The 21,654-nt window shown below is 41.4% G+C and overlaps 1 protein-coding gene across 3 annotated transcripts in view; it reads right to left on the bottom strand.

Annotated features, from left to right (window-relative positions):
• LOC103481466 (zinc finger MIZ domain-containing protein 1) overlaps positions 1–21,654 on the bottom strand; it is a 124,021-nt gene that overhangs the window by 73,457 nt on the left and 28,910 nt on the right. For 2 of the 3 annotated variants that reach the window (XM_008436923.2, XM_008436925.2), the window contains exon 2: positions 15,739–15,837. The gene's annotated coding sequence lies outside the window, so the exon portion shown is untranslated. Of the gene's footprint in view, positions 1–3,522; positions 3,623–15,738; positions 15,838–21,654 lie in introns of all 3 variants that reach the window. The other variant, XM_008436924.2, reaches the window with a different exon arrangement.

Below are 21,654 nucleotides of genomic sequence, written 5' to 3'. Positions count from 1 at the left end.
ACCCCCACACTCGAGCACAATCCAACTGACTGCTCTTCTTCTCTCTGAGCCAAAACCAAACACAGAGGGAGAGTTTGGCTGTTTGTTTTTCAGAGGAATGGATTATTTTGTTAGGACTGCTCCTGGGTATTTGATCTGAAAAGCTATTACGATGACTGCGATTAGAATTAATTACATTACGAGCAACAGGAACTGAGAACGAGGTCTTCCTTGTAGAAAGAGCAATCATAAACGCACACACACACGCACACACACACACACATCCAATGATTTCTGGAGAGCAGCGGGATGAAATTAATAGTGCCACAAAATTGGTAACCTTAAGGCCATCTGTAATAAATACAATAATGAAAATTAAACACCCAAGCTTATGCGTGCTGTAAAAAAAAATAAATAAAAAAAAAAAAAAAATAATAATAAATACATAAAAAGGCAAAACAACACTGACTTCTCCAGCCTTCCTGCGGCAGCTTCTCCTCTTCACACATATCAGTGATCCCTATCTAATACAAAGGGCTCAGCCTCTGCGCGGCTGCCGTGATGACCCGTGCTCATGAGGAGGCGAGAGCTGATCATTTTGTTCCGATGTAGTGAGCCATGACAGGCAGCAGGGCAGGAAGGAGGGGAAAGGGAGGAGAGGAAGGCCACAGAGGGACCCACCAGGACCAGACCGAGGAGAGGGAGGTGGAGGGTGGGGGACGGGGATGAGGTGGGGGGAGACCAGCCTTTCCTGCTGCTTCCTTCCAGTGCTCTTGGCCAGCTGAGCAATCAGGTCACCTCTCTTTCCCATGTCGCTTCTGGTCAATCCCCTCCCCACCCCCACCTCCACCCGTCCACTCCATCTCCTCGCAGAGCCACCGCAGCTTGCAGCTGTTCCGATTCTTCTTTTGATGAGATTTTGTTTGTGCCTCCTTGTTGACCGGCTCCCTCTCTGCCTAAACACACGCAAACATGGTGAGGGCCCATTAAAGTCATCAGGATCTTTCATGTGGGAGACACGCAACAGAGGAGGAGCCCGTCGCAGGGTTGCTCCCATGCAAACACGAGACTGTATGCAAAATCTAATTTGTTCCCTGGAGGTCTTCCTGGTGTGATTACAAAAAAGTGGAAAACACCTGGGAATACAGCCACGGAAAAGAGGAGAGGACTTTAGCCTTCAGGTAAAAGGTTTAACAAACAGTTTGAAAACCACAAGATTTCCATTATGCTGCTCCAATGGGTTAAAGTCCCTTAAATAAAATGCTGGATTAAACCGAGTCATAGACTAACGGCGCATTCGCTGCCCATCTGTTGCTGGCCACTTCATGTCAGGTGGCTGAAGGAAGAAGGCTGCTACACTCCAGCCTTGTATGCAACCCCACATTTTATCTATAATGGAAATAATTATTGCTTTGCTATGTCAAATTAAAGAAATTCAACCTTGCATAACGATTTTAAACAAAAATGTTTGTCCAAAACCGTCCTCCACCAGATGGTTAAAACACATAACCTCACATTCATGTACTCTGCCAAATGAGTTTATCTTCTGCTTATTTTCTGAAACTACACTCTAGACATGCCTAGACTTCTACGTCTATGCCCATTTTTTTTTTTATTCACATAACCACATTACCATACAGTAAATTACGAATAGATTGTGGAAAACCACCAGTGGCAAGTATGAAATATCTTCCTGGTGGGTACGAATTGACATAAAGTCATTATGAAGCATTAATGATAAAAAAATGGATGCAAACTGCCATTTCACAATTTCTGGTAAAGAGGCACAATCACTTCCTAGTCATCTGATACTGATTTTAGGTTTTTGTTTAAAATTTGATAGGCCTATTAGGATTTTGAAGGATTTCCATTTTTAATTCTAGAAACTATAGTCAGAAAGGTCCTTAATAAAGGCAGCATTAAAAAAAATCAAGCTTGTTCCTATTTATTAATATAGGAAAAATCATGATTTTATCAGTAATTGGCCTGCTGATCACCATTCAGATCCAAATTAGGGAAAATTGTCTGATTCAGATTTACGCCCGATAAATTTGTGCTGATCGTTGTCGTCACTTTCTAACTACAAATTTCAGCGAGTTTCATTAGCATTTCATTTAATACATAAAAAGCCGAGCGTACATGTGAAATTATGGAAATTCCCGGCCCATTTCTGGTTGATTGTTGCATCTCTAATTCTTTCTCGATGGTTAACGTACCGTTGAAATCCCATCATAGTCCCACGCCTGATCCAGACCAGCAAATGCCCCGCATTTCTTCTTCACTCGCACAAGCAAAGGCTAAGGAGGAGAACAGGGAGTTCAAGAGCTTGCCTTCTGACCCCCTGCAGAACCCATCGAGTATGGCTAGCTCTCAAAGCAAAAGCAGCAGCTTGTACCGCAAACCAGAGCTGAATCTACGCCGAATTATGTTTTAAAAAAAGCAAAAATACCAGCTTCTTCCTGGGGGCGTTTGAGGAAAATCTACTGCAGCACTCGCTCCACGCCAGGAGCAGAAACAGACGGAGGGAGATGAGATGATGCTGGTTGACAGTTAATTCCCAGCTTTGATTCATCCCAACGTGGCCATGAGGAAAACTCCCTGGTACTCCAGGAGAGAGCTCTGGCTGGAGTCTTTATGTAAGAGACAGATTAGATCATGTCTTGGCCTGTTCACAGACCACAGATATTTACATTATTGGCTCAAATGGCATCCAAATGAGTGCATCATACCCTCATTGAGGACAGAACAGGGCATGCCCACAGCTTTGGCACATTCTCTCCGTTTTAAAGCGAGATGAACAAGATATGCCTGGTCTTTCTTCTCAGGTAATGGATATAAAAATGAGCAATCTCGAAAGATTGAGTAAATTCCGCCAACGCTGATCCGCTGAGGCTGAGAGTGAGAGATAAACAGATTTCGTCGGCATGTTTAGCAATGTGACGCTACTGTTTCCTGACCTTGAAAAAGCTGCCACTTATGAAAAGCTGTTTTGGTATGAGAGACACTGATTATAGCCCATTTCTAGGCCAGCACATAATCAGTGTCCAAGTTCCAAATCAATGACCTACTTCCAAGCGCACACACCCACACCCACGCATACACACACACATACATACGCTGCAAGGCAAACTCTTTTACTAGCTTAATGTGGAGAAAGATGGGAAAATCAAATCTGGCCGGCATTTTTGTTTTGATCTGAAATTTTTTATCCGAGAGTGGATATTTAAAGAGCCAAATGAGGGCAGCGTGATTTCGTAACACCAGCGTGAGGCCTTTTGCAGAAACAGGACAGTGGCAAGTGGGGTGGGCCGGGTCAATGGAGTCGCCAGCACTGGAGATTTACCACTGAGAGCAGTTCGGATCTGACCTGGATAAAGTGCAAAAATTCTGGCTTCCGCAGCACTCCTGCGGAGTAAGGAAATGTGAGCAGCGCTTAGTGAGGACAGAACTGCACAGAGCGTAGCCCCAGCATGGCAACTCTTAATCCAGAGCGGTCTATTTACAAACCAACCCCTCCCACCCCCCAAAGAAAACTCCACCTACCCGTCCAACACTGCTGCCTCCAGCTCCCCTCGAGCAGATCCAGCATCACGCACCCATGTGCCATTCAGCCATGCAAACAGAGGGAAGCATGTTTTGTCGCCTATAACCAAAAAAGGGGGCTGCTATTAGACTCTGACAGCATGATATCCCCGAGTAATACCGTGGTTTCTCCAGTGTCGCAGTGTTTAACGCAGAGATTTTAAATTATATTACGTGCAGGGTTTGTACTGCCAAAGAATGTTTGAAATGTAATAATTGTCAGCGTGTTCAGCTGATTTGTTGGAGTCTCCTTGCAGTAGATTCTCACACCTGAAACTGATGACAGCACCTAATATGCTAAAGGCGACAGAGGAGAGAGAAAAATGTGGATTTTATAGTAAAGGATATGCCTCCTCCACATCCTATGAATGCAAGTTGGATATTTTATGCGTGTGTGTGTGTGTGACATTTGGTTTTATTATTGTCCATTTATAAATAAACTGCACAAAATGTGGGTTGTTAATATGCATTAATATATATTTTTTCTTTTGTTTTTCTTTTTCTTGACACCACCCCCACGATGCAGCATGACAGTGGCAGCATAATGATGTGGGAATGCTGTTCTCTATGTGGGAGAGGGAAGCTGTTTAGGCAATTCCAGGAGAAAACCTGCCACAGTCTGCAAAAGACATGCGACCATGGTTGAGGTTCGACTGAACGCGTTGCGAATCAAACAGTTGCGTCAAACTGTCAGGCTTTGAATGGCGCCGAGCTGGTAGAGGCATGCCCCCGAAAAATGCGCCACACTTTTGAAATTTTCATTTGTCAAAAGATCTTGAAATAGTTTGTCAATTTTATTCCGTTTCACAATTACGTGCTACCTGGTGTTGGCTTATCTCATCAAATCCCACGTTTGTGGTTGTAGTGCAGCAAAATGTGGAGATCAGCAGCAGATAGACTTTTGGCAAGACATCAGCTAATGATTTTTTTTTAAATTTATGACTCAAAACGCCTTTCAGTAAGTTAGAAAAACCTTTTCAAATCCATTTCCCATCACTTTTGAGCAGCGCCAGACAGATGTGTGACTTGTGAGTAAAAACATCCACATAATTGCAGGTATGTTGTGTGCACTTTGGCTTGCTTAAACATTAAGAATAAGCTTTGGGTTCTTACATATTTTTAAGGCAATCCTCCCTGTTGGGGTGTGTTGTTTGAGCCTGCCGCTCGTCTGGGAAGCATTGATCGGCGTAATGACTTTAGAGGGGTGGAAAAAAAAAAACAAAAAAAAAACTCTTTCCACAATGGACAGCTTTGTATTGTGGTGTTCTTGTTATCAGGTTCAGACAACAACGAAGCAGAACATGAACATGCCAGCGACTAGAGTAATCCCTCCCTTTTCCTCCTACATCAGGTTTTGTCACCGAGTCAGGACAAAAACCCATTATGCTGAGATGATATACAAACAAATCAATTTTTCCCCATTCATGCATGGTTTCACAAAACTATTCCTCAAGCCCAGAGGAGCAGACACGAAATTAGTTTGGCTGAGCACGGGCCGCTAAGAAACAAAGTGAGAATCATCGACCGTGGAAAGTGATGGTAAAATCGTCTTTTTATCAATGAGAGGACAGACTGAGTTAACTATTCACCCAGGATTTATCGCAGGAGACTAAATGAATGACTTCCTTTCTTTTTGCCGGTCCTCAAAGGTTAAATGGGTATATCCTGTCAACCCCTTTCCCCAGTTCAACCATAAACATGGCCTTATTTGGAGCTTGCACAACTCCAAAAAGGAACTGTGCAACTTTAGAGTGGAGTAAGGTCAATTTAAGTGGCAACAGTTCAAACCGAAAGTACAAGGAGGAGGCTTGTTTGGGTCCCAAACGCCAGAAAAACAGAAAGCAACGTTTAAATTAAACTTAAGCACATAAAGAACATCTTTTCCGCTTAAGGTGTTTAGTTCAGACAAAGACCTGAATCCAGAACATATGAGGATTAATTGAGAAAACGGAGATGGGGTACATCCCCAAAAGAAGCTCCACCTTACAATTCCAGCTATTGAGTTTCAAGATTCTTTTTTTTTTTTTTTTTTTTTTAAATATGTGAGAACAAAGACGAAAAAACAGCAACGGAAAATCCATCCATCCATCCATCCATTTTCTGTACATCCTTGTGGGGTCGCAATGGAAAATACTAACAGTATTTAGTCAAACGGAGGATTAAATCCATCAAATGTTCAAATGTTACTGCCCATTGTTTTTGCACAACTTTGCTCTTTTTGTACCCAACTTTTAGGTCATCTGCCAGGGAACATTTTGCGTCAGCTGCATCTTGGTTTCTACCTGCCACTGGGACGTCTCACAGCCACTTGACAACCTATTAGTTAAACCAATTTCCTGTAATCGACTCATATTTTGCTGTTAGAAAATGTATTTATTCTTATATGGATGAGATAAATCATATCCACTAGGGACAAAATGACACCATTGTGCTCTTGAAGTCCTGCTTTGAGATTCGTTGCAACTTGTTCTTGACACCTAATTTTGCGCAGAACTTTGTTCCTGCGTGGTGTCTGACAAAATGTATTATGTGTAAGTGGCCCAAAATGAGACCCTGCATGCTGCAACCCTAAGGCCATGACGAGATATTCTGCACTTGAGTTATTGTAATACATGACATGTCCTGGTCAACTTTCTCCTTGTTGTAGCCACTTTAAATAACAGTGAATTTCTCTATTCTTGCGCACCATGTACGGACTTTAGTCAAATCTTTGTCTCGAGTCTGACTTCCTTATATATTTTTAGCCGGCACTACAATTAGGCATCTTTTCCTTCTCAATCAACAATTAATTAATGATTTATGAATGTTTGCTTCTAACTAATCACGTTGGATCATAGCAAGCTTTCACTAATAAACCTTAGTTTGTTGTACCTAACTCGCTTTTTTGCTTTGTTTCTGCTCTCTAACCTATCTTACCTTGTTATACAAATATACATCGTCATTACATCCTTGGCACTGTTTGTTTGAATAGTGTGACTGGCAGAAAAAAAGAAAGAGAGACGGAGAGAGAGGGTGTTTATCGGAGCTCCAGGAAATACCAGGACAGACACACCGGCTCTCCAGCGCTTCGAGCTCATGTGACTGGAAGCACACAGGCCAGATTGTTTGCATGTTTGCTTGGGGGTTGCGATAAGAACATTTGGTTTCAAAGAGAAGTAGAAGAGCATCAGAATGCAACTTACCATCTTGGGTTAAATCAGGTTTGGCTGCTGGTTTGTAGCCAAACTTGCTTTTCTTTTTAGCAATCAGCTCATTATCCTTATTATTATATTTTTGCCTTTTACCTCATGTGCCCCGTTACTTGGTGTAGTGCCAGTGTCTTCCTGCTCTCATTACATTATCATAATGAAGACGCAACTTGAGTCTGTAACCTTGCTGCTGCTCAGCACTATTTACATACAGTCATTTACGCCCAAAAGCTGTAAAAGCTGCAGCTCGACTCACTTTACTCCTGCCGCATGACTCTAATGCATCAGTGTGAGTAGATTTATTTATTTACCCTCCGTGCAGAGATTTATTATACTAACGGAGAGAGGTGAAGCATAGTGAAAACTGTGGCACCAGGTGATGAGTAATGATGACGAGAATCATGAAAAGCTGTCATGTCGTCTTAAAAGGTAATTGAAATCCAATCCAGTGGCTATTATAAAACTCAGAATTTGGATGGCAGCACAGTTTGCTCTCTCTGTGTTTTGTACCTGGCATGCAGCTAGCCGGTTGGCAGGAGTTTATGCTTTTTTTTTTTCTGCTTTGATAGTCTCACGTTACAATTAAAATTTCACACGGAGGCCTTCATCGATGTCATTAAGCATGTTGTCCAGCAATGAAATAATAAAAAGAAAATAAATAAATAAAGTGTGATGAGCCAGAATGAATAATTGATATGTCGTTTTCATGCTGAGGGGACTCCTCTCATCTAAACTCAACACGGTAGCGCTCTCTCATTCGACTGGCTAAAGCAAGGTCAGTGCCTTAAGAGGCCTTGCTCTAATATCCAGCAGCAATTAGTGGCTGTGGCGCGGTGGGGTTCACACAACGCTACTATTTGTTAGGGGAGCGACCACAGGTAGTGATTTCCTGCTAATTCGTGCCATCACTAAGCAAAATGAAGCACTTAATGAGACAACACAGTGGGGATCGCAAAGGCTCTGGGTCAATTTGCTTATTTGCCAGTTTGTGCCCTCGTTTCTTACCCAGGTGCAGTTATTTGGTCTGTGTCTATTTTCATTCCGTATCCATGAAAACACACCTTTGTGTACATGCTGTGAAACGATTGTGTGAAACTGTATTTTTCTTTGTAGTTAAAACATTATCATGAATTGCTGCGACAGATCAGAACACAATACTGCATGGCTGCAAAGTGGAGGCATGATGCTTCATGGCATTCAAATGCTCTTGCAAATAAACATTGGCAAATTATGACGTGCATTTGCATTCAGTAACCCAGAGTCAGTCATTTATAGAACCATATTTCCCTGCTGCAAGTGTTTGGAGGCATGCCTCTACCAGCTTGATACCAATACAGCTGATTTTTTTTTTTTTTTTTGCCCAATTTGTACAAAGTAGCTCTCCCACTCCTATTTTGTATGTATGCATGCATTTTTCTTAAGGCCCCTACATGACCAACAGCAAAGACTTAGCATTTTTTTCAAAGCAGAGCAACAGCAGCATCAATATGCTTAACTAGCAAACGCCGGAAATAGCTTTTCAACTGGTACAAACATGTTACTTAATGCTAACTTGCATCAATCATCTCCCTTTTTGCAGTGAGAAGCCCTCAAATTGCTCCACATTCTTCCTTCGGGACGATGAGCTGCTGCATGGTCGGAAATGGTAAAAAACCGACCAGTCATACGCATGAACGTATCCAAGGAAACAGGTCCGTCTGAATCTAAACACAAAGGGAACAGTGAACTGAAACAAAAAGCCCTAATAAAACGGTAGAGAGATGGACAGTGAACGAGCTGGCGTCAACTCCTTATGAGTCAATCCATTGTGAGGCACACAGCACACAAGTCGAGTTCCCAGTGAATCAGAGCAGTCAGCTGCCATCCACCACCTCAAGGCAAAGGGCCAGTCTAGCACAGGACTGCAGACATGTGACCAGCTGTCTCACACAACCACAGTTACTGCATTGAGACGGGGACATGGACAAAGAGCTCTCAGATAAGTCTCTATAATGCATTACCTTCAGAAATATTTCAGCAGGTTGTCTCGGTTTGTTCGGCTCGGTCGGTTTATGTACTGCTGTGATATACGGGTCCAGATAGCAGGTGTTTGTAAATCTATACATAACTCTGTCTCGTGATTTACAGTCCGCTGTCAGGAGGGCGCAGTGACATCAATACTGCAGCAGGAGTTTGTCTGGGGCCTAGCCGAGGACGCCAAAATACCTCCTTGCTTCTCCCCTCCCGCCTTCCACTGACAGCGATAGACGGCTCCACACGAGCAGCTGTCTAAATATTACTTTTCCCTCATTCCCCTCTTCATCTCGCTGTTCCTGCGCTCCTCTCTCCTCTCCTCTTCGGTCTCAGAGGGAGCGCTTGGCCGCTGACCGGCATGAGTTTAGAAGAGACAAATGTTTGACTGGGGCAACTGGGGATGTCCAAATTTGGCACACCGCCGGCATACCAAGAGTTCGAAGCAGATCAGCGAAAGGGATGGGAATAACTCGTCTTGTGCTGACCTGCTTTCGGCGACAACCTGCCACACACACACCTGTGGTCTTAATCCGTCGCGATAAAGAAAATTAGAAAAACAGCCAAAGATCAGAGTTTCTCACTTCGTCGCTATTTGAAGCAGGGATTTCAAGTAGCCGAATATAAGAACGCAGAGAAAAGCGAAGCCTCTTCTCTTTTACTTCATTACTGACTCAGCTACTTCCTGGTTTGCAAAGAGTCCCCAGGTGCATGAATGTTTCATAGCCACCCTGCTGTCTGTTCCCCTCTGCTCAGATTCAGCCTTTCCTAATTCTCCCCAAAGATAGCTCGAACTCCACCGTCAGTAGCACTTACGCTCATCATCATGAGGCACTTATAAAGAGAAGAGGCAGCACATAAAACAGCTGTTTTCCCCCGATGGCTTAATCATCCAGTTTAACCAACGGGGCTGTCAGAAATAACATCATAATCAAATTGTTTTGGTCAAGCAGGCTTGCCTGTCATGAAGTTCAGAGTTTTCATTAGCTTGCTCTCTGTTGTGGTTTCCTGGCAGAATCTCGCAGTTTATGTGAATTATGCCTCCCTCCTCCTACTGCTGCTGCTGCTTTGAGCAGAGTCAAGCCGAAAAATAATAAAATGAAGAAGCGCCCTAAAACCACTTGAAGTCGTGTTTATTCTCTTAATCTGTTCATTTTTAGCTGCACGCTTGGCAGTGCTTGCAAACGTAATATTTAAAAATTGCAGCTTCAATCAGGAAAAGAGATGCAAGCAATGTTCATCTTGTGGTGTTTATTGTGAATAAAAAGATGCTGTTCTTCTAACCTGCAGCTTTTATGCTTAAGTAAATAGCTAAATAAAGCTGAAGTAGGTGTGAATATCCAAAGGGAACAGTCTTTGGACTGTATTGGTCTTTTCATGAAGCTTCAACATTGCAAGCAATGTTTTCACAAACCATTCATGAAGTCTTTTTTTTTTTTTAAATAATGAATCAGATTTTTTTAAAATCAGAAAAAAAACAAGATTCAGTGTTTGTAAGCTCAACATTTCTGCTTTTTTGTCCCAAGTTCTGAATCTCGTTTAGCTGATTAAACGCCATCCTGTGCACCACTTTGAACATTTTAATCTGACTGCCCGTGTAAGACAATGTGAACTTATTGTACAATGGAATTTTGAAACTACTGGCTTTAAAACAAGCATTTGCTTCATGGGGAATCTGATCTATGAAAGTACCAAAGCGCGGGCATTAAAACTGGGTACAAACCACTTCAATGCATACGCATACTCACAGTAGATCCTAAATGTATTCACTGTTCTCCCCTCGTTGTTTCCTGAATGCTCCAGCCATTCAAAAGGTTCATTATAAAGTGCATGGAACGCTACTTGTTCTCAAAAAGTGACATAATTTACACAAGTAGATAACCTTTAACTGCAACAACAGAGATTCTGATTTACTGATTACACATGACTTGACATGAAAATGAAGAAAATTTGAAAACCATGTTATCAGCTCAAGGTGCAATAATACTTCCAAGAGACTCACACCCATTGAGCTGGGCAAGCTCAATGGGTGTGAGTCATTAGCAGCACCAGAAAAAAAGCCCACTCATTAAATTAATCTGCTTTTACCCTCACAGAGAACTGAAAATGATTTATATTCGTATTGAGCAAAAGAAGGTTAATTTGGGTAAATGTGAAGAAGCAGCAGAAAGGTAAACCTTTTCCCCAGCCAGCATATGAATGCCAAGTGGTCTTAAATACATTACAGGTTGTCATTAATTAATTTGTTGGCTCATGAGGCGCAGCTTGTTCAAGCCATTCATCATGAGCAGGAAATTGACAAGTTGAAGACTTGTCAGAGGGATATCAACTTCAATTTGACATCAAAAGGAAGCGAGCACTGCTTCGTTTGTTTGGTAATCGCCTCTTTATACCCAGTGTCTTTGTCTGAGCAGAGCCAGAGCTGATAGCTCACACAAAGCACAGGTCCTACCAAAAAAAAAAAGAAAAAAGATTCAATTTGAACAGGGTCGCCTCGACGCGTTATGTCGCTTTAACGGCTTCCTCATGGTGTGCATCAACTCAGACCGTCAGAGCAGGCAGCGGGGAACATCTGTCCTGAGCACGCAGGCACTTTGTTCCGCCGCGCTCGGCCTGTCAGTCAAACATGTTCTGGCACGTCTCCGACATATTACGAGCGGTCGCGGCCACCTCTGAAGACATGCTCCGGCACCAGTTCAGGGTGCAAGCGGAGGGATATCGGAGCGCGTATCCATGTCTATGTGCGTCTACGGGGGGGAACGGAGATGACGGCACATCTATTTTTAGTGCGGCACACCGTGCTGTGCTGTTCCGTTCCTAGAACAGGCATTCGGGTCATCTGCTACAAGGCGTGCACCGGGATACCTCCGGCTCTGCTCTCTGACCCTCACCCTCCAGCTCCTACAAGATTGGAGAGAGGGATAGTACTTTAGGGAGGACTGTCTGCAAATAGGAGAATGTTGTTCATCCCTCTCTGTTTTCTCCGGTGACTAATGGGCCAATAATTCAAGCGTCACTCTGGCATGTTATCTTGTGCTTTCTCGTGGGAATACCACCCTGAAACATCGCTGGTCAGAAATATATTTCTTCTGACATACTCCGCCTTGCGAGGAGTTGTGATGAGCAACTCCTCGCACAGCTTGGAAAATCCTTGGAATAGCTTGGAAAATCCCCATCGCTGCAAAGTTATGAGGAACCCTTCACCACCCCCCACCTCCCACCTTGGTAGCTGCAATGACAGACACGGCGAGAAGGAAACCTGGTGTTATCTCTTCAAGTCCAGCTACTCACACGGCTCCCGTCGTGTGCCTTCAGCGATCTGATAAACGGCAACAATGAACCTTTGAGTCATGCAGACACAAAAGCTTTACATGTGAGATCCTGAGATCAAATTATGCGACGATTCCTTACTGAGATCGAGCGTCGTTGTTGTTCTAGTGTCTCTAACATAAATACATAATGTTCGACAAGTAAGTCAGTGTTCCCTCGGCTCTGGATCTTAACGTTGGTGAAACGTTTCTCCTATAATCATATGTTCTGTCTTTCCCCTAATGAACTTCTCTACAATTTGTCGTAACGAGAAGCCACAAACTCCCATGCACTTTCTTGAGACTTTGACAAATTACAAGAAAGTACAATACAATTGTAAAGCAGAAGATGAATAAAACATGGTTTAAAATTTCTGACAGATAAAAACCCCCAAAGGGCTCCACGTACGACACACTTTTCAGATTTTTGTTTTCTAGAAACGTGCAATCATGATTTATGCGCTATACTTTATTTTATGTATAAAATACAGTGACATTTGTGGTGTAACATGGAAGAAATGTGGGAAAAGGTCAAGGTGATTTTGAACAACAGTTGCAGAGCATTCATCTAACACTTTCATCTGTATTTAACACACACAGACATAGGAATCCCCCAGTGATTATCCTCCTAATAGGCTCGAAGACTGTGAAACCTGAAGTTAAGTAGCAGACTCTGCTCCCTTTGTTTGCCTTAGCAGGGGTGGTGGACATGTGTGCAGAGGCTGGGACTCTGGGGCCAGGCCCTCTATCCTTCCTGTTCAGTTACCAGAGGCCTCTCACTTATCAGTTCCAGATCTCACAAGAACAGAGAGACAGAGAGACCACTGACAGGAAGGGCTTTTTTTTCTCCCCCTGTATCCTTTAGAGAAGTTAGCAGAATGTCTGCACCTTCACATTTCACAGAGAAAAGCAGTTACTCATTAGTGCTTCCACTGAGGCTACAGAGAGAAAGAGAAAAAAAGAGACCAACCATGAAAACCTTTGGATAAAAATTAAACCCATAAGCTGATTTATCATGAGGGAATTGATGCATTTATCAGTAAGAAACATGTAAAAAAAAACAAAAGTCAGAAATGTCAGATTTTTCCAATCTCAGGTTCTCAGTCTTTCAAGTTTTTGATAAGACATATAATACTAGTAGTATTATATGAATTTATAGCATATGTTTCTACATTGGCTAATCTTTAGATATGCAACTTGAAAAACACCTAAACAAGAAAAGGAAAAAGGGGTGAATGAAAGACACAGGGAGGAAAATAAACAAAGGAGGAGGACTCAAATAAGGAAAGACAGAAGAAAATAAAAAGGAAGGATACAAAGAAAAAAAACAACGAAGAACACAATGTGGAGAGAACATACCACAAGGAAGTAAAGAAGGGAGGAAGGAAAGAAAACATCAGGAAGGAATGGAAACAAATACAAGGAAGCAATGGAGGTAGGATAAATATTAGGGATTGAATGACAAAAGGAGCAGAGGAAAGACAGTGAAGAGGAAGGACATGAGAGAAGCAGGGAAGAAATGATGCTAGGAAAAAAGAAATGAAAAGAGGGCATGAAGAATGAGGAAAGGATATCAAAACAATAAAGACTGTAGAAGGAAAGGACATAAATTACACACAATGAGAATATAGTCTGGAATTATGAATAGTTTTCCATACTCCTGTTTTCATTTTTTTTTTTTATTATCGAGACCTGGAAATTACTGCAATGAAATGCCATACCTTTCACTGCTGTGAAACCCTGAGCAACAACATAAAGGGGGGGGGGAAAGGACTAATCTACTTTACTGCAGCCATGCCATCAAACTCGGAAACATTTTTCCCCACAACAAAGGCTCCGGGGCGAGGGAAAGAGTCTGTCACCAACATCGAGAGAACTGACTGCGAAGCACTCAACGTCATGTCACTGTTTGTGTCACATCCCCAACCATCCCTCCTGCTACCGCCGTCTACCCTCGCCTGACATTTCCACAATAAGCACTTTGGTTTATCCCACTCAGCTGTGTGGCAGGCAGATGTTTGTCAGGGCACCATATTTCCTAGCATTCAGGCAGCTCTAATCAAGAATAACCCTGATGCTGGACAAACCAAATACATACTTACTTCAATAAGTAAATCTCTTTAAAAAATAATAATAATAATAAGCATTGCGCTCCACATTGCACATTGTGGCTTCTTGATTTAAAGGATATTCGTAACCTTGCGGGCACGTGTGGAAGCTCGGACTATATGTGGAACATAAGCACTTTGTTACTCGGTGTAACACCCCAGGAGGTCCTGATGAAATCAACATGTTCCGCCAGCAGAGCCCACACCGGCCGCATACGACCTGCAGCTATCACGTGATCAACGAAGAAATGGTGACATGTGGCAGCAAAAACAAAGCTCTTGTTTTAAATTCCTGTGTTGACAGACGACACTGAAATCGGGTTTTAGCAACAGGCGTGATATTTGATTCCATCTGTAAACTTGTGAACTATTACCAGAAAACCACACCTGATTTTCAGCTACATACTTTGAGAAAACTGAGAGTCATCATTTCAGAAAGGGTGGTAAAAAAAAAAAAAAAGCGGCAAAAGTATAAAGTATCTTTAGAAATGATCGATGAAGACTTTTTGAATTCTTTAAAAGAAAGTCTGGCCTTTGGCGATGGCTTCAAAACTTTTCACAGTACTTTAGTTTGAACTTTTTTTTGTATAAAGCTAATCTATTTAAAGATGCACTTTATAATGTGTGGAGTGGAGAAAAGCAGGTTGAGAAGTAAAGAAGTGACTAGTGAAAACTTAAGACTTTGAGTGTTTGTACTATACCAAACAACCTGTCTTACACCAATTTAAATCATGTTTATCTATTAAAAGATCCACACAATAAAACGGTGCAAACAGCCTTCCACTCAATCCATCATCTATCCTGGATATCTAGAGGCACATGTGACCTCGCTTTTCTGATTCGTTCACATGAACGCTGCAGTAGAAACAGCTACGGTTACAACATGGCCCTAAACATTGTCCAGTTCCTCTTTATTGGGCATACTTTCACAGATTGGCATCCTTTCTCTGTGGCACAAAAAAAAAGCCATCCGCTATGGGACACTTTGTGCTGACCCATGCATGTTGGGGATGTAGCTTTTTGTAGACAATCAATAATTTAAAGTAATATTCTGTAATCTACTCAGACTGCTGTGATGCAATGGAGCTTATGTGACTTCAATGAATAATATCTACCAGCAGGAGGATGCTCAAGTGTTTACCCGGTTACGAAGAGAACGTGAACATATAGGTATGAAATAATTTGTTTACCAGCACAAAATGACAACATATGGGTGTGAAACAGGAGTACAAAAAAGGTGAGACTAGGCTGAAGACAATCCTTCAAGCAGCCCTAGAGTTGCTGCAAACATCGCTGAGTAACACAGAGTAACAAAGTGCTTATGTTCCACATATAGTCCGAGCAAACATCGGAAATAAAGATTTAGGATATAGGTAAAACTGAGCATAACCTGGGGGGGAAAAAGTGTTGAAACCCGAGTCTGAGTATATGTAGCAAATGTAAAGAATGCGCTCAGTTATGATGATATTCATATCCTGGATCAAATTTAAAATTTGTGGATCCCTTGTAGCACTAAAAACATAAACAGTATAAGAAAAAAAACAGCAACAAAAAAACACTTACCTGTCTTGTTTCCAATCCTTGATTTTTCACCACAAGGAACCCCCCCACCCATCCACACTGCAGGAGGTGAAACACTCCAGCCCTTCAAGTTTTTTGTTCCTAAGAGAAATCAAGACAAAAAGAAAAGGAAAAAAAAAAACATAAATCAGTGTGACATTATTCACTGGTCTCCAAACACTAGATTAGCACATTTGCATATTTCTTTCTGAAAAATCAAGTCCACTCCATGACTTCACTTCTTACACAGGCCTTTGGGTTTTGAGTGGCCACCATCAGGGCCCGCGAGACTCTTTTAACCTGATTGGATAAGGTCCGTCATGAAGGACGGACCAAAACAGCAGCTGATACTTCACACCATCAAGAATGCCATCATAAACATCCACTTGATTAAGTTCATTGTAATGTCACTGTCACAATTCACTCCTAGTTGACTTAAATACCTGATAGAACAGACCAACGCTATGGGAAGGGATTTTGCTTTAGTCTATCAAAACCATGGAAGTCAGCACATTACTCATACGTAATGTATGGTCTTTGAAGACCAAAGGAATATTTTGATGAGTTGATAATTATTTCACCTCTTTGCTTGCTCCTGACCATCGAATATTTTTTACCCACCTATGGAAGATTTTGTTTCACCACCAACATATTAAATAATATTTTTTATAATCTTATCATTTTCTAGTCTTCAATAAATAATATCCATCACCAGGTTATGTAATCTGTCATATCTCAAAAGAGTCAACTGGAATCCCCAAAAAAGTAACAAACCATAAAAGAGTGGAAATAGTTGTCCTATCCAAACAAAATGACATTTTATGTGAGTTTTGAGTATTTTTTTTAATGACAATTCATCTCCATCTTCTTTCAACAAGGATTTACAATGGTAAGCAGTTCTTCACATGGGTAAAAATAATTATCTTATGGGTGGAAATTAGAAGTAGAAAGGACCAAATAGTGACATATGGGAACCAAGTGGAGATAAAAGTTTGGCAAAGCAACAAAGTGACCAAGAGGCTTTTTAAACAAATTATTCAGAAGGAATAACGCCACCATAATCAAACTCAGCTAAAAGAAATATGTCAGCACCTGGACGAGTTCAGCTGAAACTTAACTCACGCATTTTCAAGTCGAGTTTTGTGCTTCCATACAAACCGTAAAAGTAAAGACAGAAAGCCCTGTTGGGATGTTTAGTTAATACTCCAGCTTTATATCTCAATAGAAATGGACAGCATTAAGGTCCGTCCAGTAAACTCTTTTTTCTTTTCACAAACATCCAAACCAGCTCCTAAAACAACTTAAACTGTTCTTACCATAATTCATACCACAGACCATTTGAATCTTAACTTTTATGTTTACAAATTACACAGCGGTTTGGCTATGCGAGTAAAGCTAGCCATCTAAGTAGTCTAAAATACTTCCAACAGCAGTAAGGATCCTTGGATAACTAAAATAAAACAACAGTGATGGGAAATGAGGATTTGATGACAAGCTTTTCCAAAAGAGAGAAGAGGTTTCAGGAAGCATAGCAAAACTAGCTAAAAACTGTTTAGTGCCTGGCCCTCCATTTGACTTTGGACAATTTCCTGATTTTCTATTTGTTTTAAAGAATTACAACACATTAAAGGAAAACATGAGTTCCAGACTCTTTGATGGAGGAAACATAGCAGATTCATATACAAAAAAAAAAGTTATCAGACTACTGTTGTTTATGCTTCAAAACACGACCCTAACCTTTATCTGATTCTTATAAAACTTTTAAAAAATGAATCAGAATACATGTTATTAGTTTATGCATTCAGAACAAAAAGCAGATTCATAGTATCTGAATTCCTGATTACAGTTGAGAGCCAATCAAGGGAAATATGGCCAACTACAATCCTTGCCAAGTCGATTAGTTCATCTTCTTACTTAATTTCCGTTTAAAGTTAAGCAACACAAAGATGGCTTCTTGTTAAACAAAGAAAAAATATAAATATTAAACGACAACGCACAATAACTGTTGGAACTTCAAGAAACAGCATGGTACTATTCATATACCACAAAGGACCAGTCAATAGTAAATCCAGCTCCTCTCCTGGGGGAAAAAAGTTCAAGTTGTGCTTTTCAGGTATCAGAACTGTAAGCAGAAACCTTTTAAAAACTGTACTCAGCTTTGGTTCATTTTTTTTTTCTTTCAAAGATTTCAGATTTTATTTCAGTAAAAAAAGGAAATGAAATATCCTTCTGGTGCTTGCCTTGGCTTTCTGTAGGAGTGTTTTGAAGTGACCCTTATTTTGTCCTGTTTGAGTCTCCTTTTCATCAGTCGTCTGCTCTGCGACAAAACAACATGTTACCCATTTGTTTTCCAGAGCCAAGTTTCCTCCGGTTGGGCTGAAATTACAAGGCTAATGTTCCAAATATAACAACTGTCTAAACAACAAGGTGTAGTTTCCCATCGGGCGAGAGAGGGCGGTACCCTTTTGCTTTGTGCTCTCCTTTTAATCCTCTGTCTTTATGACTGCAAGATTTTTCAAGCTGCATTACTCCCCTGCTGGAAGTGGCGTTCTCTGAAAAGAGAAAGTAGAGGAGCGCTGGCGGGCTCAATGGGTCGACGGCGAGGAAGAGGAGGAGGGGGCTGAAGCTGGGTGCCTCCTTTTTAAAGCCAGATTCTCCCCAGATACCTCGGTGCTATTCATCAACAGCTTTTCCAGGTCTGTGAAAAATCAATGTGCTCTGCACTGCAAACAGTTCATAATGACGGGGGATGGAGGGGGAAAAAAAAAGAAAAAAGCCCAACTGCAACAGAATTGATTTGTTTAAGTACAATAACACGGCTCTGCGGCGCGGTGAGAGGGGAGGCTAGAGCGCCCAGACAAAGACTGACTGGCAGTATCAAACCCCAAGCAATAATTGACAAACTGCTGGCAGAGAGCAAATCTGAAATACAGAGCCCTGTTATCTAATTAAAGGAGTTTTTCTGTAAATTGCCACCTGACAGAGAAAAACCCACTGAGTTGCAAGTGTGTAATTGACCTGCCGGTACACTCTGTCGTACCGTGCTTCACCTGTTTTGTGACATCTATGCATAAAAGTGTAAGCTGAAAAGTGGCAACTGTGTCAGCGTTTGCAAAATAAACCGACAAGAATCGACGACGGACACAAGCCGGAGATTTTACGGTCAACGGCTGCAAGTTGATATAATACACATTTTCCCATCACTTTGCGTTTCTTCCTATTGAAGGGGAGTTTTCCTCCCCACTGTCTCTACATACATGCTCAGTATGGGGGATTGCTGCAAAGTCAATGATGCAATGCAGGCGATTGTCCAATGTCACTACATCCTCTTTCTGGAGGCGTGGGAGCTGCAAGTCATGACTTGATGCAATCTGCTGGGTCTCCTTATATAGAAAACTTCTTAAGCCAATGATCTAAACTTGACTGCATTTTTTTATGTCTGGACAGAGCAACCGAGTACAGCGGTGATAACTCTCTCCACATCTATTTGGTTATCCGTATCTGCCATCCACATCCTATTTCTTCAGCATTTGGGGGCTGGTATAAATGACTCGTTTTAAATGTTTTTGATCTAAAGTGCCTTGAGAGTGTTGTGTGTTTTGTGAAATCGTGCTGCATAAATAAACTAAACAGAATTCAATCACTCGTTTCCTTTTTCAGTAGGGATGCAACAAGAAATCAGCTGGTGGCTGAAAGTAAATGTGCCCGACTTGGTCGACTCAGAAGTTTTACAATAGTCGCTTATTTTAATAGTTGAACACATTGCTTACAAGCACTTTGTATTGCCTTGTTGCTGAAAATGTGACATATAAATAAAATTACCTTTACCTTTACATCATCGCTCAAGTTTTTGATTTTTGTGAAAGGCAAGGGTGTTTTACAGATTATTTTGTGAAAATGCCTTTCATCACTGGGACATGATGGGTAGACATATCTTTTATCCAAATCCAAATTGTTGTCTTGTTTTTTTTTTAGTCAATTACTTCATTTAGTGTATTCTTATATAAATAAATCATGGAGTCATTCGAGGCATTTATACAAAAAGTGCTCCTGCAGTTACTACGCTATGCATTTTGTTCTGTTTTTTTTTTTTTGTTTTTTTTTAAATCAAGGAAAAAAAATATTTGAGAATATTTCCACCAGCTGACTGGCAGTACGCAGCAACAGTGTGCCAGAAGAAATGTATAAATCTATGCTCCACAGAGCTTCAAAACTCAATCCCGCTCTTGCGTCTCATTAAAAGGACTTTAAACAGCCTCCATTCCAGTAGCTTCGTTAAACGTATGTAAAGGTACATATTATTTGTTCATTTACCACTGGAGTCATTACTGCAGAGTCTTAAGTTGGAAATGTTTGAAAGAAAGTCAAGTAAACAAAATGTTTATAAGACGAAATGTTCTTACACGGGAAAAAAGCTGGAAGCCAGGAGTAAATTGTGTCAGGACAAGCCAGCACAATAAAACATTCCTCCCTGCCTCTTTTATGCTGCCCACATAGGTGCATTTATCATTGTTATTATGCCTTCAGAGAGGCCCTCCCAGGTTTAATTGGGTCCTCATGGAGTCAAAATCCCTTCTGTTGCAGCAACCGCCCGAGCTGGACAAGCTCATACCTCTTTAGGCAACAGCAGCGTTTACTGGCTGCATGTCGCTCGGTGCAAAGTGGCCCCAAATCCAGCCGCTTGAGCCCAGAGGGGGGGACGGTGAGAAATGGACGTCACCCCGCCAAGCCTGGATAATGGCACGAGAGGGACACCTGGGGAGAAACTCTCACCTGGCTCTGCACTCGCCGCTGTTGGGAACGCTCTTGAGAGCTACAGGGCGTCCGTCATACCCAGCCGGCTCGCAGGAGCCATTACGTCCGGCACGCTGCGTATGCATTTTAACAGGCAAATACCGGCAACTTTGGAAGCGTATTGGGGCTTGCAGCAAGTGCACAACATGTGCAGCAGGAAGATGGCAGAGAGTTTTTTATCCATTCAACAAAAACAGTTAACAAAAAGTAACAGAGCTAGAAAAAAAAAAAACATGCGCAAAGAAAAACATGAACATTGCTTCTGACAGAGAGGTCAGTAATAACAAAAAAAAGCTGAATCAAAAGCACATTAATCATCTCGTGAAATTCCAGCACTGAAACTTTTGAGCTCCCTTTCACCTTAAAAAGTTACGTTCCTCTTCTGAAGACAGTTTTCTGTTGTTCAGCTGCTCATGACATGCAAAAAAAAATCAAACAATAAACAGCTTGTGCTTCACACAAGTATCAGACAAAGAGCTTGTTTTCTAGAAAGAGGGGGTGGCAAGACAAACGAAAGAATGATAGTCAAGTTGTTTATGTTCCTTACAGCAAGCGAATGTTAAGAAAATACATTTGTTTAACAATTCAGAATGAGTATTCCCCCCCAATAAACATAGGAGTAATTTTAAAACTAGATAATTAAAAGTGGAGTTTTTCATTATAAATGTGCAGTCTTGTTTTGTTTTAGGAAGCAGAGAGATCCTGACTCTAGAGATAGAAAAGAAAAAAAGAGAAAATCACACACCTATGGGCAAATGCGCAGAGAAATTGCCAGGAATCTGTTGATCTTCTATTTAGGAGACACTTTTTTATTATGGTACCAGCGTGTGCTAACAACAACACTCTTTACCTTTACTCAGGGTAGAGTTGCTAAAGTTAGTTTTTTGTTTCAGTAGTAAAAAGGCACAACATATCTGCATTAGTACTGGTATCGGCCAATGTGACTGATACAGGGTTTTTTTTAGCATATTATATCAGTGCCATAAGTAAAACTGGGTCAGTTTTGACATCGAATGTTTATTTCCATCTTATTGCCATTTGTTTTCATGTTTGAAAAGGATCGAGAGAGAGAGGTGGGCCATGTGGTATTTGAAGCAGAAAAGCCACAGCAGGGATATATATATA

Source organism: Poecilia reticulata, linkage group LG19 (genome assembly GCF_000633615.1).
Source record: "Poecilia reticulata strain Guanapo linkage group LG19, Guppy_female_1.0+MT, whole genome shotgun sequence".
Lineage (NCBI taxonomy): Eukaryota > Metazoa > Chordata > Actinopteri > Cyprinodontiformes > Poeciliidae > Poecilia > Poecilia reticulata.
The sequence above is the reverse complement of the archived record's forward strand: the minus strand, read 5'-3'. Positions and strand labels throughout refer to the sequence as shown.